The 24,627-nt window shown below is 41.3% G+C and overlaps 1 protein-coding gene across 4 annotated transcripts in view; it reads right to left on the bottom strand.

Moving 5' to 3' along the window:
• rab27b (RAB27B, member RAS oncogene family) overlaps positions 1-24,627 on the bottom strand; it is a 45,983-nt gene that overhangs the window by 15,718 nt on the left and 5,638 nt on the right. The window contains exon 1 of one of the 4 annotated variants that reach the window (XM_063890364.1): positions 8,516-8,588. The exons of 1 other annotated variant lie outside the window; for it this stretch is intronic. The gene's annotated coding sequence lies outside the window, so the exon portion shown is untranslated. Of the gene's footprint in view, positions 1-7,422; positions 7,559-8,379; positions 8,589-24,627 lie in introns of those variants that run through there. 2 more of the 4 variants (XM_063890366.1, XM_063890365.1) reach the window with 2 other exon arrangements.

The following is a 24,627-nucleotide window of genomic DNA, read 5'->3' on the forward strand; positions in this document are numbered from 1 at the left end:
ATCGGCCCAAAGGATTCTGCACAGAATACTGACTTCCTGTTCAGGTCAAACCAGTCCTCTCATAACGGATGCAGATCATGGCCTGGTCATGAACAACTCATCCATCTTCTGGTTGTGGTGTTGCTTGTGCAATAAACAGGTTAAATCATACTCTGAACACGTCCATATATCAACACTGGAGGAGTCTACACTCCCTTGGAGAAGCGTGAATCCACCCGACAAACCCCGAGTGTAATCCTCAGTTCTGTGCAGATTTGTTACACAATGTGCAAGAAGTAGTACATATTTGACTCCATGATGAGATGGGGATTTAGAAAGCTGGCTTTAATGCAGAACTGATTAGATGAAAAGGGACTCGATGGACATATCGGTTGTTTTATTAAAATGAAAACTGTTGGAATATGAAACTATAGAGGTCTTTTTTTGAGTATGTTTTTCTGATGTTTCCTGCAGCTTGAACAACCAAAAAGTAAAATGCCAATACTTGACAGACACACATTAACTAAGACACGTCATGGTACGTATTTCTGAGTAAAGAAGACATTTGTTTCCCGAGAAAATGTTATATATTAAAAGGTCAGCAGACATTTGTCAGAGACCTTTGTCAGAGACCTTTGTCAGAGACCTTTGTCAGAGACCTTTGTCCCCGACGGTTGTGGCCTTCGAATCATCTTGAACAGGTCAGACATGTAATTTGTTTTCCATCTGGTCTGCAGACTCGTCTGAGGTCATTTGCTGTCGCTAACCAATTTATCCTCCAGAGCTATCAATCAATAACGGCTAACATGGATGAGGTTTGACCCTTGATTATCCAATTTAGGCAGACTTCCTTCAGGTTACTCCTCAGATTGTCTCAAACCTTTTTAGCATTTCAGGCCCACTTAACAAAGCAGTGAGGCGCATTTGAGACGGCACAGCAGAGAGATCAATAGAGTGAACGTAAAGCAGCAGCTGGGCGGCCTGCTGTGTACAAAAACTGCAATTACTTCAGGCTATTCTTATACTTGTACAACCAACCTCTGCATGAGCAAACACATAAGGTTCACCCACACAGTCCAGAATGTTAAACTGGCTAAAGAAGGACCACTGACTTCATTCATCCTGTGGCTTCTGGACTCATAACCAGATCGGATAGGTCATGACATCCCTGTTTATCCATCTGTGAGTGCAGCCATGACTTCCTCAACCCCTCTCTTATCCCACAGCAGGAGGTGAGCTTACATCTGTAGAGTTAGCACACACAGTTGGATCTTAAAAAGGTCAACATGGATGTATTAAAACTGGGCGTCTCTTGAATGGTATTTAGTGGAATTATCGCCTCACAGTTGTTCGAGCTAAATGCTAACATCAGCACTCTCACCATAACAATGCTTAGACATTTATATCACCTGAAATGTCTAATCCTTTTAGCCACATGTTGCTGGAAAACCTGAACGAGGAATCCGATTATTAAAGAGTCGAATAAAATGTTAAATTCACATTGGTTTTATCTCCATTCCAGACAACCACACATAAGGACCAGGGACTGAACAGACTGTGTTTACGGTACTGCACCAAAAACCTGTGACACTTCCATCCAAACCAATATGTTCTGCTGGTGTCTGTCTGTGGTCGCTTTCACAAATCAGTGATCCAGTTCACAGCACAGTCATTAAAGCATTTCCATTTCATCACAGCTGCACAGAAAGTTACAGTTTTTACCATTTCATGGTTTCTTTGTAATACAGAAGTGTTATTCTATCCAAAGATCTATCCATACAACTGAAAAACCAAAGAAGAATAGGCTCTGTTTGGTTCAGTGAGGGATTCCTGAGGACATCAGGACAAAATAACCCCAAAAACTAAGATGCCAAAAGAGGAAAAGTGTTTTAAATTCCTCTTCTTGTCCGAAGAGCAGTAAACAAACCCCTTTCAATTGCACAACTTAAATCAGACTAAATCCGACCACATGAAACCTGATATAATCAGAGCAGAACACTGTAAGAATTCAAACTAATGTGGAGCATTGAGCGGAAACCTGCAGGTCTCATGACTTCGATAGTCATGATGTGTTTAGTTAAACCCACTTAAATCTCACAGCTGTGATCACGTACGGAACAAACTGTTAAGAAACACAACAACCAGCCTGTGTGCAGCAAGTGTGGGGAAGCTGAGGATGTAGAGGCTTCGGAGATTCTAGGTTTGTTCAGCAAGTCTTTGAGTGAAGTTTGGCTAATAGTGTAGAAGTTTAAGCAGATAGGATGAACTGCTGTATTGGTCTTTTTGCACTACACATACAGGAAGTTAACTTGTGGTTGGAGAGATGAGTTAGATAGTAGTGCTCTTCCTCTAACCAACTATCTTCGGCAGCATAAATTACACAAACAGGCGAGGAGGGATAGAAGAATCTATTAAATTAGTCTCAGAGCTTAGTGAATCCGGGCCAAAACAGGAATGGGCTTTCAAACCCAGAGTAGAAAGTTCAGAGATGTGGGTTTTTTTATTAACATGTTTTTGGTTTGAAGCCTGAGATAAAGTCTGGGGTTGACACAAGTAGTAAATACCCTATTTGTGAAAGACAAAGAAATCTATTGTATGATTAATACAAGAGTGAATTAGACCTCTAACGTTTCCACAGCAAAAACAAGTCTGCCTTAACGGAGCGGTGGATGATGTGAAGCCATGCAACCGTGATAGTGTTTGTCTAGAGCCCTTTAACATCTGGGGATTACATATAATGCTCCAAAGATAAAATAACAACTGTGTTAATGTATCATAAATGTGGTTTTTGACATTCAATTTATTTCCAATCCCACAATCCAAAGGAAAAATCTCATTGCTTTTTGTCACGACCCTCTCGCGATGCTTACTTCTGGGTTGGTCCTACAAAATGACATCATCACTGCAGCACTCTGACTAGCAATTTGAGATACGATTGGAAATGCGCCATGACATCATGACAGGATTGTATTTATATATTTCCCGGAAAAAGTAGAGGCAATCCAATGGGTAACAATCAGCCACTGTGTTCCACCTCTTTTCCAAATTACATCTACTATTAAGCAGCCAAAATCAGCTCAAATGTCATCGGTCAATACTACAAGGACTACACACAGAAACCCAAAACCTAAACTAAATGAAATGCTTGCACGGGTAGAATAGGTGACAATAATGGAGCGAGAACACACACTAGCAAGGACCTAAAACTGGTAAAGCTTAATGAACGTGTGGGACGAATAAAGGGACCTGATTCTGATTCTGATCCTGGAATGCAGCTTTTAATAACTATACACTTTAGCTCTTTATCAGTTCTGTTATACATCTCCCATCTCTTCTCCCTATATTATACTCAGCTCTTCTGTCCTTTTTTTCTCAAGTGTACTCATTGCCTATTGAGTTGGAGGTCCTGTGATCAGCCAGCTGACTGAATTTGTGTTTCTGTCATTCGCCCCGGGTCAGTAAGACACACAGAATATACATGATAATCATATCCACTTCTCTACCATAGAAAGTGGGTATACTGTTAAGACTGTTATAGTCGGGTGCTTAAGTCTTATACTACCATACTTAATTTGTACAAGCAATAAGAGCCTGTGTAAAGCAGCAGCCCACAGGTTACATAGAAATGGGGATACAAGTCTAAGCTATTAATTATCTTGTTTCATTACAAACGTGTCACGCATTGGACCACAATCCCATGTGGGTTCAACGCCTAGGGCAGAGAAATTGATCTAGTTTCTCCACAGGAGCAATACTGCTTCCTTTGAGCAAAGGTTTCAAAATGAAATCTCTAAAGCCTCCCAAAATTGCAATGTTGGTCAAATTAAACTCCTTTCCTTTTGAATGTCCTCTGCACAAGCTTTTAAAAACACGTACTTGACACACACACACACACACACACACATACACACACACACACACAGTATATATACAGTCCACCATCTTGCTTTGTCTTAGTATTGGAGCCATATGATATACCGAGAAGAATTGGAAATCAATTTAACCTTTGGCATCTGTTACAATTACTGGCTCATCCGGTCATTAATTTGGCCCCTGAAGACAGGTCTTACAGCCCTGGTGTGTTCAGAAGTGTGAGAGGAAGTGTGTGCGAGAGACAAGGAGCGGATGAACGGTTGGCTAGTGTTTCAAGACATTGTACGTGTTAGGCTAAGGGGTCGGGACAAATCTAAGACCAATCACAACACAGCCGGCCAGCTCACCAATCAGAGCAGACGGGCTCTGGTTTCAGAGAGGGTGAAAAGAGGAGCTGCAGCACAGGCAGATTGAGAAAAATAAAGAGCTTTTTGAACATTAAATGGAGACAGAAGAGACACTAAACACAAATATCAACCAAAACAAGGAGCAAAATTTGTCCAAACTATAATATGAAATGGGCCTTTTTTAGCCAACGTGGAATTTTCTCATTCTGTAGTTGCTGAAACATTTTAGCACCTTATGAAATGACTACTAGGAAATGCAAAGAGGCATATTAACAGAAATAAAACCACATACTTGACCATTTATTCAGTAGTCATTACATTTTACAATACGCTTTCCCGTTGCTTCTTTGAGATTCAAATTATTATTATTACCACTTATTTTTGTTCGATGAGGTATAATGAGAGACTGAAGTAGTGCTCTTCAGCCACTGGCCTCCTTTCACCGTACTTAGTACCCACAGGAAATTATATACACACCACACCGTCCACAACATCTGTGAGAACCCATTTAGACATAGACTGATTATAGATAAAATGCCATGATTAATGGGGAAAAAGATGGAAACCACACACACACTAGAGAGTAAACTATAAATAAGATTAAATGTGATGAGAAATAAAACGATGCATGACATTAGAGGGTAAATAAAACTCACAAACTCAAGAAAATACATTGTTAATATCCATATTTGTTGCGCAATGCACCTATAGATGCATCAATTAATTAATATTGAACCCAAGCACGGTTTTTTTTCTACTATATTCTCTGTTTTTCTACATCACCACTAATCAAATGTAGTGTCAGTAAAGTCCTGATTTCTTTTTAAATAAAATGTTGTGCACACTTGATGATATTCTCCAAAATATCACGGTGTTAAGGCACGTACATCAGTTAGAATTTGGGTAAAACTAAAGGTTAAACTCCACTAGACACAGTCTTCATCACACACACGTCACTGTCCTCCACTATGAATAGACAGAGGGGGGTTTTACACTTCCAATATGTCACATGGCTAACTTTAAAAAAGAGATACAGAGAGGAGGGAGGGAGGGAGGGTGTTGGTGTATTGGATGACTTCACATAAAAGATTAAAAATATGTCGGTTATTATTTCAGCTTTGGTGTTTGACACGAAAGCAGACACAGCTTTATCTGGCTTCATTTGAACGGTCTCCATTAAGAAAAAGTACAAAATGTGTCCTGGAGGTTAGTATTGGACTTTATAAAAGCTAATTATTGAGAAAGTAAGACAATAGGGAGACAACTTGGTCTCGATGTATGGCTGTTTCTAAGTTTTAACATCAAGAAAACGGGTTTTACGTTCCCTTTTGTGCCTCAAAGGATGTTTCTTGTGCTTAAAACAAACACACTGAAGTCAATTTATTGTCAAAATGGCACCTACATTGTCACCATTATGCACAAGTCATATATGTATCTACTAAATCATGAAAGAAGAAGTGCTTCTGTTTAAAGAGCAGTAGAGTAGACATTTTAATTAGTCTTTTCTAACATTTTACAGGCTTTAAAAGGCTTTAGTTTCCCTCTGAAGTCAAACCAGTTTTGAGATAATACTGTTTAAACAATGTGGTCATTTTTCTTTTACCCAGAAGTTCCTACATCAGAGACTTTGTGACCAGTTCAAAAGACATCTTCAAGTGTTCAGAGAAATAAAAGACTGTGCCCTGTTTGATAATTAAATAAGGAATACAGCTGTTATGGCTGTTCATTAATTGGTTCATGAGTTTAAGCAGCAAACTTTTGGGTTAATGAAGTGTCAAAGAAGGCCATTACCAGTGCAGCCATGCGCCCTACCAGTGGTTGTTCAAAGCAGAGACACTAAGCCACTAAGCTTTGGCTGAACACCAATATTGTAGGTAAAAAAGATGAGTAGGTTTGGGATGTTTCATGAGATTTTCTGACCCAGGTGTACTGCCTCACTGACTGACCATTTAACGCTGCTGTCAAGATGAAAAATGCTCATTGCCACGCCACGAGTTCAGGACGTAGTAACTCCTTGAAATGATGGAGCTGGCAAGCTAACGGCTAACACGCTAGCCAACCATGAATGTGCCAGTGCTAGGCAGTCCAAAAACAACTGCTGCCGAAGCTAGCTTGGAAACAATACAGTTCATTCCTGAAGGGTTTTCAAGAGAATAGACGATTGCCTCCTGGCTCATACATTTGTTACAACTATAAGTCTTTCTTTAAAAACACACAGGTTTATGCTAATCAAACATTTGCTAAAGTAGGAGATAAAAGGACGTCTTTTTCATGTACTACCTGTACTTCTATGGGAGAATTTAGATGTAAAAAGGGTACACTGTCATGTCTTGCGATAGTTATTCCTGTACAGTAACTGCTCAGTCTTTTGGTTTCAGAAACAGCATTAAAAAGCATCTGGAATTCAGTGTGTAGTTGTTTGATTGTCCCAGTCGAGTTAGGATTACTAGGCCTTTTAACCGTCTACAGTAGTTGCTAAAGTGTAAGTAGGACATTTTAAAGTCCATGATGTAGAACAAATTGTCTTTTGCTTCACCACAATTAATGTGTCTTCCTAAATTTACTCTTTTAATTTGTCTGAGTGAAATAGCACTGGTCTTGAAACGAAAAGCTACATAATTTATTTGAGTAAAATCAGTTTATATCTACAATACTATAAAGCCTCAGTTTGTAAAGGCTAATCGTTATCCCTTTTCAAACGCTTCAAAACTATCCCTATATTTCTTGCTATTAATGATTAAAGAGTGGATGAATATTTGGTAAAGCCTCTCATTAACAGACACAAAAACAAGTTGAACAAAACCAGAAAAAGTCAAACTGCTTTCCTGATAACACTAAGTTGACAAAAGTCATCCCTTAGTAAAACACGTTGCAGTAGAAACAACAGCCTCCTGTTTTATTTATCACAGATGTAATGAGACAGAGAAAATTAATGAGCAGCTTACAAGCTTCCAGATAACAAGCAGCCAGGATGATGCAGCTGAGCGCAACCACGCAGCAACAGTTTTCAACTTGTAGAAAAAAGGGTGTGATCCCACCCTACAGCTACAGATGCACCAGCAGCCTTTCCCAGCTCTTCTTTTTTTTTTGTATCTACATCTGCACACAAACCCTTCATGTCTCTTCCGAATCACCCTGCAGCGTGTCACATGCCTACAGAAGTCAGCTTTGTAATGTGCTCGCGAAGAATTGGCCAAACAAACTGAGCGTCGGAGCTCCTTACCTCTCAGTGGCTCCTCAGCTGATTCGAGTGGTATCCTGAGGGAGATACGAGTTATCCAGCCCTGCATCTACACCCGGCGACCGACTGACTGACCGACCGACCGACCGACCGACTGACTGACTAAGTGGGAAGCTGGATCACTGGATGACTGACTCTCATTCAGCTGGAGGCAGTGAGGCAAAGAGCCACTCCCCTTACCCAGCAGCTGACTCGCTGCCTGCCTGGCTGCAGGGATAAATGGATCACTAGTTTAATGGCTCTGCCTTTCGGACTGTCTCACTGGTTAACTGAATGAATTCCTGCCTGAACAACTGACCAAACTGAAGCAAGATGTCGTTGAATAACCGTCAAAATACGACTGATAAACTCCCAAATGGACCGACTCATCACGGACCGTCAAACCAATTGAAAATCTGCATTATGGCCTTCATGAAACAGGGGCTTTTTCTTTAAATGCATCATTTGAAAGCTATTATATTTATGGTGTCTACAGACAAAACGTGAATATTATAATGTGAAAAAGTAGTATATTTTTAAGTGAAGACGATTTTTCGGATGAAATGAAGCCATCAACTGATTACAGCGGACATAATCAAAACTGTATTGTAAATGAGGATTATAACACAATGGAGTCAAACTTTGTCACTTATTTGGACCTTGTAAGGGAGCACATACCAGATTCCATCCTTACGCTCTTACCTTTTACAATGAAAGCCCTAGAAATGTTAATTGCATAACTGTTTACCACACTAAAATATACTCCTTCTTGATTCAAACACTCAAAGGCTTAAGTCCAAGGCTCCTCCAACAGTGCAACGTACAATAATACCCTTACGACCTGAAAAGAATGAAGGAGGTGAAATAGTGCACATGACACAATGGTGCGAGTGAAAGGCAGGAATAAAAGAGCTTAGTTCATGCAATGGCGAATAAAACTTTGGCTATGCAACAATTTACCTCGAACAGACTCCAACACACTGCTCTGGATCAAAGTCACATCACAGAAAATCGGACCAAATGAGTTCCTGACTCTATGGACTCGTAACCAACTAACTATCCAATTCAAACCAGTATAGTTAACTGGTGTCCTTACCATCTGAGCAGCAGGTCGACTGGTTATCTACCCACTGACGTTTCTCTCTGGCTGCTTCTCACCTCGTCCTTCTCTGTTATATTCTGCTTCTCTCTGTCTCTCTCACTGCTCCTCTGTGTACTGAGAGGGTGGGGCAGAGCTACAGTTAGCTAGCCCCACCCACACACACACACACACACACACACACACACACACACACACACACACACACACACACACACACACACACACACACACACACACACACACACACACACACACACACACACACACACACACACACACACACACACACACACACACACACACACACACACACACACACACACACACACACACACACACACACACACACACACACACACACACACACACACACACACACACACAACCTGAGGCTTCTATGCACGTACCTTATAGGGGTGCGTGTGTTTGTGTGTGTGTGTGTGTGTGTGTGTGTGTGTGTACACTGTGTGCAGCAGCAGTAAAACAGGAGGAAGAAGGTAAGAAAAAGGATAAAGGACGGCGCCAGTTCAGATCTTAAAAGGAGGAAACATGGAAAGACTAACCGCATATGTAAAACTGCGACTTCTCTTAGAGAAAGAACTCCTTCTTCCAGGAAAGGGTAATTGAGAATGCAGGTTAATTGGTTGGAACGCTACAGGACACAGGGCTCGTCTACTTCAACTTCAGAAAGGATTGTAAAAAAACTGAAACAAATATTAGTCATACATTGATGGCGCTGTGGGCAGAACTGCAGGTTCTCCAACTCAAATGGAAAGTGTTTAATTACAGTTTAAGTTAATGGTTCAAAAATGGATGGTTAGTATTTTAGGTTATGTGAAGATTGAGTTCCATACTTGCAATAAAACCACTGTATTTTCTTTTGCTTGTATCAAATATCTCCTGATGTTTCAGACTGTTTTCAATGTCTGGTATGCAGAGCTCATTATTTGGCTCCACCCACTGAGATTTGCCTCAGCCAATGAGAATATTAGCTCTCCCAGAGCAGTTCTGCCAGGCTACAATCTGTTTTATTTGCTCCACTCTGCTCTGAGCCAGTGTGGCCTCCGCGAGTCTCTAGCTAGTCATCAGCCATGACAGCTTCATTAGAAACGTCCATCATCCAAATTGACAATAACAGGAGGAGACACCAGCAGAGGGATACGGGCGGAGGGATACGGGCGGAGGATACAACTCTTCCTCTTACTCCTCCTCTTCTCCCTTAACACAAGGAGACACTTCAGTTCAACTGAGATTTACTAGGTCTAAATCGATACTTCAATTAGTTGCTGTAACACATGTGGTTAGTTCAATTGGTCTGGACCAAGGGAGAAAAATGATGATTATTTTCCAATTTAATATTTCAGTTATTTATTTCTCATGTTTCACTGATTGAGATTGGAATTATGAAAAAAATTAAATACTTCAAAAAGTGAAATTCAAAAAATATATACTTTGGAGAAAAAAGGGAAGTTATGGAAAAAGTTCAAATTAGGGAAAAAAAAAGTAATATTTTAAACAAATTCAAATTTTGAGAAAAAGTTTCAATCTGGGAATAAATTTAAATAAATGTTACAGCCCAGCTCATAACATTATGCAAACAATGTATTTGATTGGTTTACTTTGATTTAATTACACAATAAAATCAAGATGGCGCTGGCAGCCCACGGACCCATCCTCACAGTGTTATCTTTAACCGTCTTGAGAGGGTTTCACACGTTTTTTGTTTGAAGAATACTCATCTGATTTATGGCAACGTTTTTGTGATTTCCTTGGACATCGTAAATGATTGTGTTCTCGAAGTGCTGTGATATACTGTAGTGCCCACTGGCTGAGGTTGCTAGTTATCTGCTGGAGCTGCCAAGCTAACTGCTAACTCGCTTGCCAGTGAGGCATGCTGGTGCAAGTGAGTCACAATAGCTCTTCAAATGTTGGCTTTACTGGGCCATTTACTCCTACATTGCATCATTAAAGCTTAAATCATTAAAGCTTTTAATACAAAAGGTTGCAGGGAGGAAAACTATTCCTTCCGTACCAGAAATACAACAAGTATGATTGTGTGTCCTGATAGCGAAACTAACAAACCGGCACATGCTATAGGAACGATATAACGGTTCTCTCTGCATGCTCTTAGTGGATGGAGAACGAGGTGTAAAACGCATGTGTTATTTGACGGATGGCTGAAAAAGCATGAATAGATTTTTAAAAGTATCCCTGCCGTCTCTTTTTACTCTGGTTTGGAGTCTACATGTGTCCAAGCAGTGAAGCATCATGCAGCTCATGTCGGTGACCTTTAAGGTCTTTAAATGCCACCTTTCCACCACACTGACAGTTACCATGACAAAACAACATCTATCACTGTCTCTCTGCGAGGAAACACTGCAGGAGACAATATTCTGTTGCACCAGAAGCTCTTCATTTCTCTATGATTGTTCCTTTCTTTAACATGATAGCAGGCTTCACCTGGGAGTCAAAAACAGACAAATCTCCCAATACCCGTCAATACTTCTGCCTTTATACAACAATTTGATCAAGAAAGCAAACGTACTTCATTTAACAGCAACTTAAAGCGTGGATTTAATAACAGAACTGCATTCAGCATTGGAGGTGGGGTCCTGTTCAATCCTATTAAAGAGGTTAAGTGGCTCATGAAGCTAAAATGGTATAAATATTCCCACCTTTTTTGCAGACTTTTGCATTTATTGGGTTCATAGCGCAAACGCACTTGTGTTTTCCTTAAACCCCGTCTACCAGGCGGTCTCAACACAGGGAGAACACTAGATTTTTAAGCGCATTCAACAACTTTTAGGACAAATGATTATCATAGAGGGAGGAATAGGTATGAGGAAAAGGAGGTGGAAGAAGACGACCAGAAAGACTTGAAGATATGACAGAAGGGAAAGAGGGAATCTTAGAAAGAGGCAAGGGAGCAAGACGAAATAAAAAGAAATACGGTAAATGAGGAGATTATTTATCTGTTGAACGGAAAGGTTTATTATCTAAATAATGTAAAGTATCCGCTTAGTCACAAATAAAATCTTTACGGGCCCCAGAGCATCACATGACTGACACGGAGGTCGTAATTCCACACCTTTAAAACTGGCTTCAAAGCCTGGCACTCGACGACCCCCAGTCCCAAACGAATTGTAAACAATGAATGACGCGCTTCATTTGATACAGCTCATTTGATGGTGCACTTCAGGCATTAGATTCCACACAGAACTGCCTGTAAGGCCGCGATTTAGTGTGTATGAATCAGATTATTTTAACACCCTTTGTTTGATCTAGATAGTTCAGCTCCTGGTTGTGACTTGTTGATATGATACGGTCGAAAAGTTTGACTAGGCTAGAAAAGTCTTCCATATAGTGAGTCTTCATTTTAACATGATCTAGGCTGTAGGACTCGGTTGTCATAAGAGCAATCCTTGACCTTCTTCTAACCGTATTTTTATTTGATAACACTTACGTAAGTCTCTCGCTTACAAAGCACAAAGATCCTCTAAAAACAAGATCACCATTATTTACGTTTCATTTTGTTCTTGCTTGCCTAACTGAATGCAGAACGTTGAGGATAACAGTCAATGGTGACGTCATGTAGTCTTTAATAATGTTCCGCATCATTTGTATAATAGGCAAATGCACTGAGGGTAAGCAGAGACATAAAAAGGCCAGTGGACCAAAACAATGGATTTACTGTGACTACCCAGCCTTCTCACATCACTGAGTTTGAATATTTCCCCCCTCTATGCTAAAGTCCCATACTGTGTCAGCATCAACAGAGCTGCAGAGAGAGGCTTTGAAACATTTACAATCCCTCAATCACATCGGCTGAATGTGAAAAGGGCAACAAGGTCCAAACCAATCTGCTCACACGTTGACATTAAAGCATTAACGCGCTCCGAGTCGGGGAAAGCCATTCCCACAATTCCCAGTGGACCAGAGAGAGAAGTGCTTAAAAATTGAACATATCGGAGAAGGGTCTCTCTGGTTCAGAACAAGACACACAACCGCCACGGAGATGGAATTGAGTTCACATGAGCAACAAAGACACACACAGGGTCCAGTGGTTATACAACAGTAATCGCTGCCATGTGAATGGTGGGAATCGTCTGTCTATCTGTCTGTCTTGGTTTGTTTGTGTCAACATATTCAGAACTGCTGATACTGAAAAGCTCACAGCCCAACACATACTGCAACAAGCTGCAAACACATTTCCTCTGGTCGTTATCTGACTGTTAGAATTTACCTCACAATTTTCCGTCAGACACAAATCAAAACACACATCTTTCTCACATTTCAGAGACTGAAACAGGGTTTTCTTTCAGAAGCAAACACAATAAACTGCAACAATACTGTAGATATGATGCACCAAATAGCTTCAAGCTGCAGATGGGAGCGACATGCCGAGTCTGAACTCAACATCTTCTCACAAGCCGAGGAGAACAGGTATTGATTGTTTAACCACACCGTGGTAAAATGTGACTCAGCGAGTTCTCACATTGTGTTTTTCTACCAGCACAATGGAGACTATTATACCGCAACTGCTGATCCTCATGTCTTATGTCACACAAGTCGCTGTAATGGTGGAAAGTCAGCAGAAAAAGCAGTGACCACATCCTGGTTTGAATTGACACCTCAGCTCATGGCAGTAACCGATGGATAAATGGAGATGAATGGAAACGTATTGATTCATTAAGACTCTGTAAGGACGACCTTTAATGAACGGTGTAAAAGGTGCCGTAGAAAGCATCTATCTGGTATTTGAAATTGTTCTCTGATGTCTACAAAGAAGGTATATAACTTTGGTTGATCCAAAAAAGGTCCAGATGCGGTTTTACAGAAACCATTTAAACCCTATGATTTAGAATGAAACAACTGAATTGCCTTATTTAAATAATTATGACGAGCTCTGCTCTGATTGGCTGGTTTACAAGGAGCAATCCATGGCAGCCTCAGAGCCCACAGAAGTAAGTGAAGTTCGCGAAACTATGAGAGATGAACCACGGAGGCTATTGGCATCCAACCTTACATGTGTGAGCCTTTATCGGAGGAGGAAACCGATGAATTTGAAGAACAGCCAGTTGGTCGGAGATTGGAGAGCAACAGTACGGAGTGGTGAGTGTTAGCGTTAGTGTTTCCAGCAGCTGGTGTATGCAAATGGTGGGGCTGGACTAACGTGTGTGACGTCACACACAGGGATTGTTGTAACTCGCCGGTTTTACCGCTGTGATGTGTATATTCATGATTTGCACGTGAAGGAGGAAACAATGGTGTTTGAGGTTCACGGTGTGTCAGTTCAATGTACCAAACTCTCCTTATTCAACTATGCCGAGGTGAATACAGTTTTCTATTCTATGGCACCTTTAAATGAAACAATAACAAACGGACTAGAAAAACCCCACCATTATCCTCAATACTTATGGGGTCCATTGTGAGTCCATCTACCAAGGTAATGACATTTGGTAGAGGTATCCACAATGCCCTGAGGAACATTTCCTCCAGTGACTGAGGTCATCTCCTGACACTTCCTCTCGGTTGACATTGACAAAATAAAAAGTCTCACTACTTAGTTTCTTTTTCACTACCCCCCGACAAGCTCAGAAACTGTGTCTTCCTATTCTTATATATACACTTCAGATTTATACATTTAACTCACTGACTTCGATAGGGACAGTTTTGACAACCCTTGGGTCCAATGAGTCCTTTAGAGAACACTTAGGCTGTACAAGACTTGGCCTTTACACTATTTCTGCTTTTTTCTGTACAAGGTCAGTAAAATCCTCATCAGGTCAATCAAAACCGGGCATCTTTAGACAGTTTCATGGAGAATGGATGCTATTGTTCATCCCTGACAGACACTCTCCAACATTCTTAGGTATCTGATGATCATGTGACCTTTAACTTATAAAGGATTCACAAAAGGAAAGACAAGTTAAGGATAAAGAAGAGACAGAGAAGGAAGAACAGGCTGACAATACTGCATTTAAAAAATGTATGAGTCTCCAGCCTCCAGCAGATTGACAGTGTGTGTGTGTGTGTGTGTGTGTGTGTGTGTGTGTGTGTGTGTGTGTGTGTGTGTGTGTGTGTGTGTGTGTCAGGTTTGAGGTTTCTATTGTTTATCACATTTCACACACACTCAGTGCTGATGACATTTACGCATGTGAGAGAGAAAGAGAAGCCTCTGTTTGACTTTTAATAAAGTTGTGTCAGCTGGAGCTCAGAGTAAGACTCATGAGTCCCCAAATGAGACGGAGGAAGAGAAATGAACACAGTCAAGACGGGGAAGAGAGATGAGTTAGAGGAGGAGGAGGAGGAGGAGGAGAAGAGAAGGAACAAAACAGGAATGAGGAAAGGGAGTTAGAAAGACTTGAAGATATAAGAGAAGGGAATCTAAGAAAGAGGCAAGTTTCTCTCTCTAGACACAAGAGAGGAGGGAGAGGAGGCCAAGGAGAGACCAGAGGAGAGGGAGTGAAAAGGATTAAAGTAGACATGACATACACCACTAAATCCAAATATTTTCGGCCTTTTTACCCTTGAATTTAAGAAGTTGTAACTTCACCCCCAGTGATTTTACTTTGGACATATTCAGTGGATTTACTTTGGAGGTCTAAAGAGGTGAAACCATCTTGTATTTTACAAGGAAAGAATCAGTGGAATTCCTTTAACTCCCTGGAAACATTAAGAAACCGAGCCCTCAAATTGATCTTCTGAACCCCAGGTTGGGAAAAACTGACTAACATAATGAACAGCATTTATCGAGCTGTAGGAGGTGAATGCTTTAGTCACCAATTGTTGTTTACACTGTAATGACAACTGTCGCCGACAAACGCACTCAGCTGCAGCCAATTAACAGTAATTCTCTAAGTCTTGGCTGCTGTCAGAGATATGCGCTCTGTATGTCGATGTCGGGACCACTTTTGCTCAGCTGAATGTGCTGTTGTCGAGGAAGTAACACCACTCGATAATTGGCAAAGCGTTTAGGGGAAGAGTAGGTGGTGATTAAACGACAGAAATCTGGAAAAGCACCACACAGCATTGTTTAAAGCGTTTTCCATTGACATTTTGACACAGTGGGAAGGTAAAAGATTCCAGAGAGCCATGGTTAATGTTATCAATTCCAATCTGTGCTTTTCAAACTATGACAAGACAAAATCTTTGCTGTCAAAAGGCCTGTTAAGACGGAGGAGAAAGAAAGCATGAGAGGGAACTAAGGTAGAGGAGGAACCAGGATTCACCACCGCTAAGCTAAAGGCGGCTAACATTTGAAGACATGGCGTTTAGGAGTCGTTTTTAAAATCACACAAAAGCTTGTGACATTCACCAGTGAGCAGGGCTGGACTGGCTATCTGGCGTACCGGGCAAATCCCGCCAGGCCCTCCAACGTTTTGGGCCTTCCAAGGGCCGGAAACAAAACATACATTATATATATTATATTTTTTATTGATTGCGACGGTAAAAACATGACACATCGTGGCCCATTGGATGCTTCTCTTGAGGCACATTTGACTAGTCCAATGAAATTCCTTGGTTCTCGAAGGCCCGCCCCTCCCTAGGGCCCTCACTTGACCCAAGTCATCACCTCAAATTTTGTAAGCGAATGGTGGAGGATAGAGAGGTCGCGAGATGGAGAAACAAAAGAGTGGCCATGAGAAGCGAAAGGAAAAGAGAAAGCAAAAACTTAAAGACGACGCAGCAAAATGTGCAAAAATCACCGACTTATTCAAAAGCACAAGCTCAACCTCGGGTTCGGGCGGTGGGGCCGCCGGTACAACGACAACGAGCGCACAGGTGGTGGAGAATGTAGAGGAGGAGGAGGCGGAGGAGATGGTGGTTCGAGCCGGGGAACCAGAGGAGGAGGAGACGGAGAGACGAGAGTCACGAGACGTGACCCAGCAGTGAGAGATTGAGGTTAGAATTCAGCTCAACACACCCGCTAGCTAGCCAATGCAGTGTAGCTATTCACCGCTTCGGCGTTTCGTTTCCCATTTATTGCCTGAAACCGAGACCAAGTTGTCATCCTGACTTTATCAAATCAGTCACAAACATGTACCCATTTGATATATTTTCATGCACTTCTCTTGTAATGTTGCGCCAGCATATATAAATCTTCCATTTGTCGAGCTGTTACAAGGTCATGTGATGTGTTTGAAGTTATGCTAGTGCTGTCCCGTCTAGAAATACCCTAGCTAGCTAGGCAGATTAGCTATTCACTGCTTCGGCGTTTTTCCCATTTATTGCCTGAAACTAAGACTAAATGTGTCGCCCGCACTCTCTCAAATCAGTCACAAATATGTACCGATTTATTTTCGTACACCTTTCTTGTATTGTTTTGACAGCTTATAGAAATCTTCCATTTGTCTTGAGCTGTCAGCTGTCACAAGGACGACATGTGCTGTGTCTTGTAATTGCTAGTGCGTGTTAGTTATGGCATCCCTCCTTTCACTTTCTCAAATCCAACAAATATCTTATTTCTACTCTACTGCTTGTCGTGTCTTGTGCAACTGTGATTTTATACAAAATGTATTTTTGTAATATTTTCCTTCTGTAATGGCATGCCACGTCATTATCAAGACATCTCGTATGATCTTAAGTTTTCTGCCTATTTGCACGGTAGATGGATAGGTAAGAAGCTGACTAGCCGTGCTACTGTTTAGGAATAGCTGATAGCTGATAGCTACGCACTCACTCCAATTTGCATGACATGTAAAAACATGGTATATTAGCTTTGTTGTTGGCAATGTGTATCTGATATTTTAATCGTGTCTTTATGAGTTGCATTTTCCTGTGGTGGTCATGGATAGGCTATCCTACCATTCAAACACGTTGTGTTCTGGAAAGCATTAAAGCAATGGATGTTTCAATTTCTTCATGGTTGAGACAACGCAGTTGGATGTTTCAAGGCGTATTGTACACGGAACTTTAACAAGTTATGTTGGAAGCCTAAGCAATAAGAAGCGGTCACTTGGTTTTACTGTGGTGAAAAAAATGACGAGTCCGAAAAAAAAACACTGTTAGACATAATGACTAGCTTACGCTCTTTTGATCTGTCTCAAGTTGCATTACAGTTTATGCCTAGACAACTAGAAACGTTTTGGTGGGGGGGGGGGATTCCATTCAGTAAGCTATATATATATATATATATATATATATAAAAATGGCGCTTGGCCCTTGGGTGATCAAAAGTGCCCGGGCCCTTTTCAGATGCCAGTCCAGCCCTGCCAGTGAGGGGGAAGTATACTTAACAGACTTTACTTCCAGCGTCTTACCAACAGCACGGTCAAGAAAACACTGACATTGAAACGTGCAAAATGCTAAATCGTATCAAAGTTTTGCGGCTTTTCCCTGCACTACTTTCACAAGTATTGCACTCCATTATAAATCCCGCCCACTGACTTTCACCCCTCCCTTTACAGGAATTTGATAACAAGCCGCTGAGTGCAAAACTGTGGAAGTGCTGTGGTACGTTCTAGACCTATAGCCACTACCTTGGGAGCAATGAAATCGAGGATGTGGCAATTTTACAAGCTTGTAGAGAAGCTACAGTGGTGTAAAAGGCCCTAACAGTGATGATGTAAAAGAACATTGTGGTATCAGAGAGAGAGAAAGGGATCTTGATAAATAGTGGATACCCTACCCTGAGCCAGCACTTCCTCAAAACTGTGAGTGCAGGCTAAAAGAAATGCCAAAAATCTGCCTCATTAAGACCATAACTCATCCATTAAGGCGCAAGACGTAAAGACTAAGAGCCAACACCTCTTCTCCATCCTCTGAGAGGCAGAGCGCAGTGGGAGGGATGGCAGCAGCAGATGTGGCATCGTGACCAGTAACTCTTTGCACTTGGAAAACAACTCCACGGCTCTCCTCCTCCTCCTCCTCCTCCTCCTCCTCCTCCTCCTCCTCCCCCTCGTTTTCTCTCCTTTTCTTCACCTTCCTCTCTCCTTCTGCCTCCGTCACCAGGCAACTAGCCCTTCCACCCTCTATCTGCTTTTTTCTCTTTCTCTCTCATCTCCGTCAGCCCCCCCCCCTTCAGTCACGCATTTAACCTCCCTCCTCCCCACGCTGTGTATTTTATGTAGGGTTTATAACTGACTCATAAAAAGCAAGAAACGTCTACACCTCAAACCATCTTTTTTAGGCCATTTAATCCATTAAAAACCTTTCCAGACACGACGTGTTTAACGGCATCGATCTGCTTAACCATGACAATGTACTCGGCATGGCAGCTGAAGCATGATGCACACTTTAATCATTCTGTAGTTTTAATGTCCTGTGCAAGTTTTTCCTCTGCTCTTTTCCTGAATCTTAATCATATATTTCATTAAAATTGTATAGCTTCTTCTGAGGATTACAGGGACTATTTCAGGAGGGAGCAGGAGACCGTTTCACTACAAGTAGGGCTGATATGGCGACCAAACTCTTTGAAATTGTGACCATCGCTGCGTTAAATATTTACACCATGACATTGGATAGACAGAGAAATGGAATGGATTGGTGGCTGCAACTGTGACAGTGACTAAGAAAATGAGGTTTATGATAAATAATCATCAGGGATAGACACAGGGGCTATGAGGTCGAGGTTAAATAATAGAACAGCTAGGACGGTGTGATACATTTGAAGAGGAAAGGGAGGAAGGGGGAAAACGTATGCAGTAGAAAAATACCAGAAGGGAAAGAAAGAAGAAGCTGTGCAATAACATAGAAAGTCGATTAGACAATATGGCGCAAATTCACGCCGTCTCATTTACCCTCACTAGTGGCGTTTCAATTTATGGGTCGAGTGAATTACAAGCAAAGGAGGATGAGTACAAGAAACAAGTCACGTTTGCCACCTTAGGTATTCCGTAATCTATTTTATCTGGAAGAGATTGCCTTGATCTTTGATGTCAGCTGGTGTTTGCAATGTTTCCTGATGCCCAGAGACAAAGAGAGTGTTATAATATGACTCTAATGCACAAGGCAAGGCCCAAGCAACTTATAAGAATTTGCAGGAATTTATACATTTAGGGACAAGAGCATGTTTACGCATTTCGTATTGAACCCAACCGACCATCTTTTATTAACCTTAAGGAGTGAAAGTAATCAGAGCAGTAGTAATTGATCTTCTTGAGTAAATATAGTCAGAAAAATATAGGTACTTTTTTTAGGGGAAAGAGATGGATTGAGTAACAGGATAAAGTATATGTTGTGATTTGAAACACATTAGTTAGATTTTAGGTTTATCTTAGTTTTTAGATTTCTTTTTTAAATTCTTCTCTTTCTGTTTGAATCTCATCCATCCCCGCCTCACCCGTCACGCAGCTTCTCTCTTTCAACCCTTCTCTCATTTTTAAACTAGTAGTATTCCCGTTGAAGCCGTTTCTACAATGTGCCGTGCCGGGACTTCTGACGTACATCAAGCCAACTCCTCACAGCGGGACAGGAGCACAGATGTAATACATAAACCTCTGTGCCCTCAGAAATTTAGAAATGGAACAAAAATCTGTTGATATTAGTGACGGTTGAAACTTGAAAAGCAAATACAAATTGAGATGAATTTACTGAGACATGACTGGTGATACAAAGCTATGGGATGGTTGAAGCAGGTATTCAAACTCTTCTTCCTGCAGGACTTTTTATATCGTGACGTTTCATTTGATCTTCATGTGATTTTTCACCCATAATGCTGGTCATATCTGCAGTATGTAGGCTTGGCAATATGGTTAAAATCATTGTACCAAGACATTTTATGGTATCAATATGCATCCCATCATTTCTAACAACTGTTGAAAGCAATGAATTATCTTCGAGGTTTGTTTATACGTTCACATTTACTATTCTGAAAGATCAATATCCATATCTGCCTCAATAACCGAACACACCCTGGATCACAAACAGCCAAACAGAGAAGATCTAACATTTAGAATGATGAACACACACACACACACACACCCCAGTGTGGCATTTCGGTGAATACAGTACATCCACTGCTGCTGGTTATATGCATTATTAATAAGATGCAATTAGTTTCTAATCTGCTGCTTCCCTTTACAGCACAGACAGACTGATTAGCAGACAAATGAACACACCCTTAAAACATCCTAGTATCAATAAAACATGCTCAGTTTTAGTGCACGCTGAACACGGTGATCTATGAGAGGAATAATAAAAGACGTCTGACACGAATTCCCAAAGCACATGTAAGAAGAAGCACAGTAAAAAAACGGGTGCCCGATCGACTGATGCAAGACCTAATGAAAAGCAGAAACGGAAAGCAAATCCTTACAGACGCAGTTATTGAAATTGTCCCGGTTAAATTTCCTGGTTTATTAACCCAATAATCTTTGTATGTTTGCACTTGCTTTGGTACTGAACCTCCAACCGCAGTAACATAAGTGCTGTCCCCAAGAGAAGGTAAACTCTAACCTTTACATCCAATAAATTCCAAGACACGGTACGGCACTGCTTGGCTCGACTCGAGTACTTTCCAATTAACCCCTACTCCCTCTACTGACCCTAACCCCCTCAGTGTAGGCAGGGTGATCAGCTGATCGCCACAGGAAACAAGTGTGAAGAAAAACTCAATATTTTCATTGGCAACTTCTGCTTCTGGTCACTTGTACTTTTGGGTAAAACAAAAAACCTCAGTCTAGTGAGTGAGAGGTAATGATGGTAACTTAGTCGATTAAAAATGGCAGGTTTGTCCTGGCATGCTAGTTCTCCTTGACCCATTATTGGATCTGTAGCTCCTTTTAGTAGCGGATCAGCTCGCTTGGAATCTCAGCCATGGTGCTACCAATAAAAGTTCCAATACGCGGTACTGTTTACAACTTTTTTGAATGGAAGACCTAAAAACTTTGTATGGATGGTGCATTTGTGTCTTGCTCTGAAGAGAACTTCCAAATCTGGCACTGTCGATGCCGTTGCCTTTGGAGGACTGAACTGTTTGGGTTATTCTTGTCTGCTCTAGGAGCAACTATCCAAATATGGCCGTGTGGGAGTTCCTGGTACAAACCCTGGCTCTATGAGTGCCTTGCGTGACAGCACTTGGCTTCCAATCTTGGCAGTGTTAGTGCCATACTCATTTGATCATTTAAAAACAGGCAATTGTAGTGCCTTACTTCAGGGAACTGCACTTACAACATGACCAGTTAATCATGTAGGAGACTGAACTTCCATATCTCGCTTTAGATAACTGACCTCTATAGAACAGAACACTCATCTTGTCACATATTGAAAGTCATCTTGTTTACTTTCAACTTGTGACAGGGCCTTGTTGTGACGTCTAATCCTGTTCATCTTAGCTTCAGAAAACTACGCTTTTAGACCTGGAAATCATGAGCTTTACGGGAATAAGTAATTATATACGGACATATCAAAAACAAATAAAGACATTCTAGGTTTGAGTTGTGGACTAAAAGGAAAGTCAATGTATTACTCCAAGTCCATTCTTGGATGAATATCAATTTATATACTGTGCCCATTTTCTACTTCTTCCAGGCACATCTATCCATGGGTAAAATAACAACTTTTTCCTCCCAAAGTGTAGCAAGGAACTGCAGAAAATACCAAGGATGGTACCAAATCACAAAAGGTCAAGGCAGTAATAGAGGATCAGGCTGCCCTCACCGGACTCTTGTCTTTCAAAGGAGAGCGATAAAGGAGTTTAAAAAATATAAACATATTGTGCAGAGAATTCTAAATGTCAAAGTTTTCCCAGAACCAGAGGACATTACAAATGATGTATCAAAGCTCTGCATCAAAGCATGTTTGATGCCAAGGTACTTCAAAAAAAAGTCCCTATCTGCTGAAGCGTTTTGATCTTACAAATAAAAGCAGGAGGAATCCCTGGTGAAAGATGGACATGTTCAGGGTGGAAAAGAGACGGTATGATTTATCCTGTGACTTTCCAGCAGCAAATGAAAAGAATCCTTCCCATATGAAAGACAGAGAGTGAAAGAAGGATGAGACAAACACTCACAGATCGTGTTTATTCCCATGGTGCATTGTTGGCAGTGACATGTAGATCTCATTACTTCTCAGTTTATTAATTCACGGGTATCTGAAAAGTATCCCGTCTCTGGTCGCTCGATCGGATGCTTTCATCCTCGCTTTCAAGAATTTAATAACATCTTTAGTTACTGGGATTATTAACCAACAACATACAACCTGTTACATGCTTACTGAAGTACTGCTTTAAAGGCTTTTCCATTAATGTGACAATTATCATTTTGTCTTTAAAACATAGGAGATCTTGTTCCACCAGCCCAAAGGTAGTAAATGTTTTAATTCAACGCACCATTATTCCAAAACTTTAATTATAATGTCACTAAAAAAAAGGAAACTTAAGAGTAATTGTACCTAAAATTTGATTTAAGCACTGATAAAAGTTGAAGGATAAACGATATCTCTCAAACACCCAAACATGGTCCTCCTAAATTGCAGTTTCCTTTCATTTATCAGATCCTGGAGGAGAGTAGCCACATTAACAACAACTAATATGAATCTTAGAGAGAATTAACGAGCAAAGGAGGTTTACTACTTTGTCTGACCTTTGAATAACTCAAATGTTGAGGAATTAATGCGGGAACAAGTGAGTGGGTAAATAAATAGTTTTCCTAATTGCACAAAGTGGGACCGCTGGAGGTGAGAGCTCTCGGTATGGGAGACCTGCGTTCAGTCTTTCAGTCAGACGACCAATCAGTGAGCCAGTCAGCGAGCCAGGACCCGCCCCCTCCGCTCACTGTCACGATTTGATCTTCCATAGCTTCAGGTTAAATCCTAACAGGTCAGAGATGACCCCCGACACAGCGGACAGGATGACCACCTGGGTGATGTTGTAGAGCAGAGGGTTCATCGTCAAACCGTACAGCCTGAAGGGAGTGTCCAACTCCTTGAGCAGTTTGGTGGCCAGCTTCAGGACGTTGTTAACCAGGGTCAGCTCCTCTTTCTTGTTTGGCTTCTTCTCCATCTTCAGGTACAGGTTAATCTGTTCAGTGAGCAGTATGGAGGTGTTGCTGTACTTCTTGCTGGTCTCCTTCTGACAATTTATAAAGCTTTGTGTTTATTTTCAGTAACTCTCAGAGTTGGGAGCCTTTCCATATGAAGAAAGCTGCTACAGGAAACTGGAATTCAATACCAGTACCCAACAGCACCTTCATTCTGCATCTACTCTGTCTTTTATCCTTCTTATTTGTTTAGCACATTTGACAAAGCACTCAAAACAAACCTCCTTTCTCCTCCCAAAACCAGGGCTTAGCATAACCCACAGTAGAGTGTCTTGGTGGCAGCAGATGTGAGACGCGTAGCCCCTGCCAGCTTTGCATTTTGCAATTGGAAATACTCCAGCGAGCACAGCCTACCTCCAGTTTTATAAAGTGAAACCCCACTTTCAGATTCCCAGTAGTTCCTCTCTGACAGCACCACTGAGTCTCACACTCCCTCCCCCAGAGGCACTCAAGTACCAACAGTTGACACAGATGGATTTAACGGGGATCGGCGTTCAGTAGTACTGTCATTATTCGATCAGTACAGCTAAAAGTACAGAGTTTGGTACTCAACACAAGTAAATAAGGGAGATAGCAGTTCATTTCAGTTGTATGGAATCTATTAGTTAAACCGGGTAACAAACATGAAGGGGGGGGGGGGTGTTCATTGTTAAAAAGTGACAGTTTCATGGTGTCCAGCTCTGTCTGTGTCCTGATGCTGGATTTGATGTTAGGAGACCATGACGGTTAAAAAACAGCATCTATCTATCTCAAGACGCCTCAGAGATCAGTGTGCCTGCGCTCTATATAAATCAAGAACAGCCTACATCATTAAAGCAGCACTACAGTGCGGGGAGTTCCCCATCATAACAAGCTATAATCCTGGTATTTATGAGTGAGGATAAAAGTGGATACTGAGGGGAGAGAATGTACTGCTGAGCTGATTTACTGTCCAGAAGAACAGCCTTCATTATCGATCCTGCAGTCATACCCACATTACTGATCTCACTCTTTCAGATCGCTCCATTTCTCAGGCACAGTCTCTGTCTCTCTGTGGAGAGGCAAACCTTTAGGAGTGTATTTTCTAACAAAATTATCTGAGGAATAAAGCAAGACAAACATTAGCTGAGCGGATGTTAGCTTACT

This window comes from Eleginops maclovinus, chromosome 8 (assembly GCF_036324505.1).
Source record: "Eleginops maclovinus isolate JMC-PN-2008 ecotype Puerto Natales chromosome 8, JC_Emac_rtc_rv5, whole genome shotgun sequence".
Lineage (NCBI taxonomy): Eukaryota > Metazoa > Chordata > Actinopteri > Perciformes > Eleginopidae > Eleginops > Eleginops maclovinus.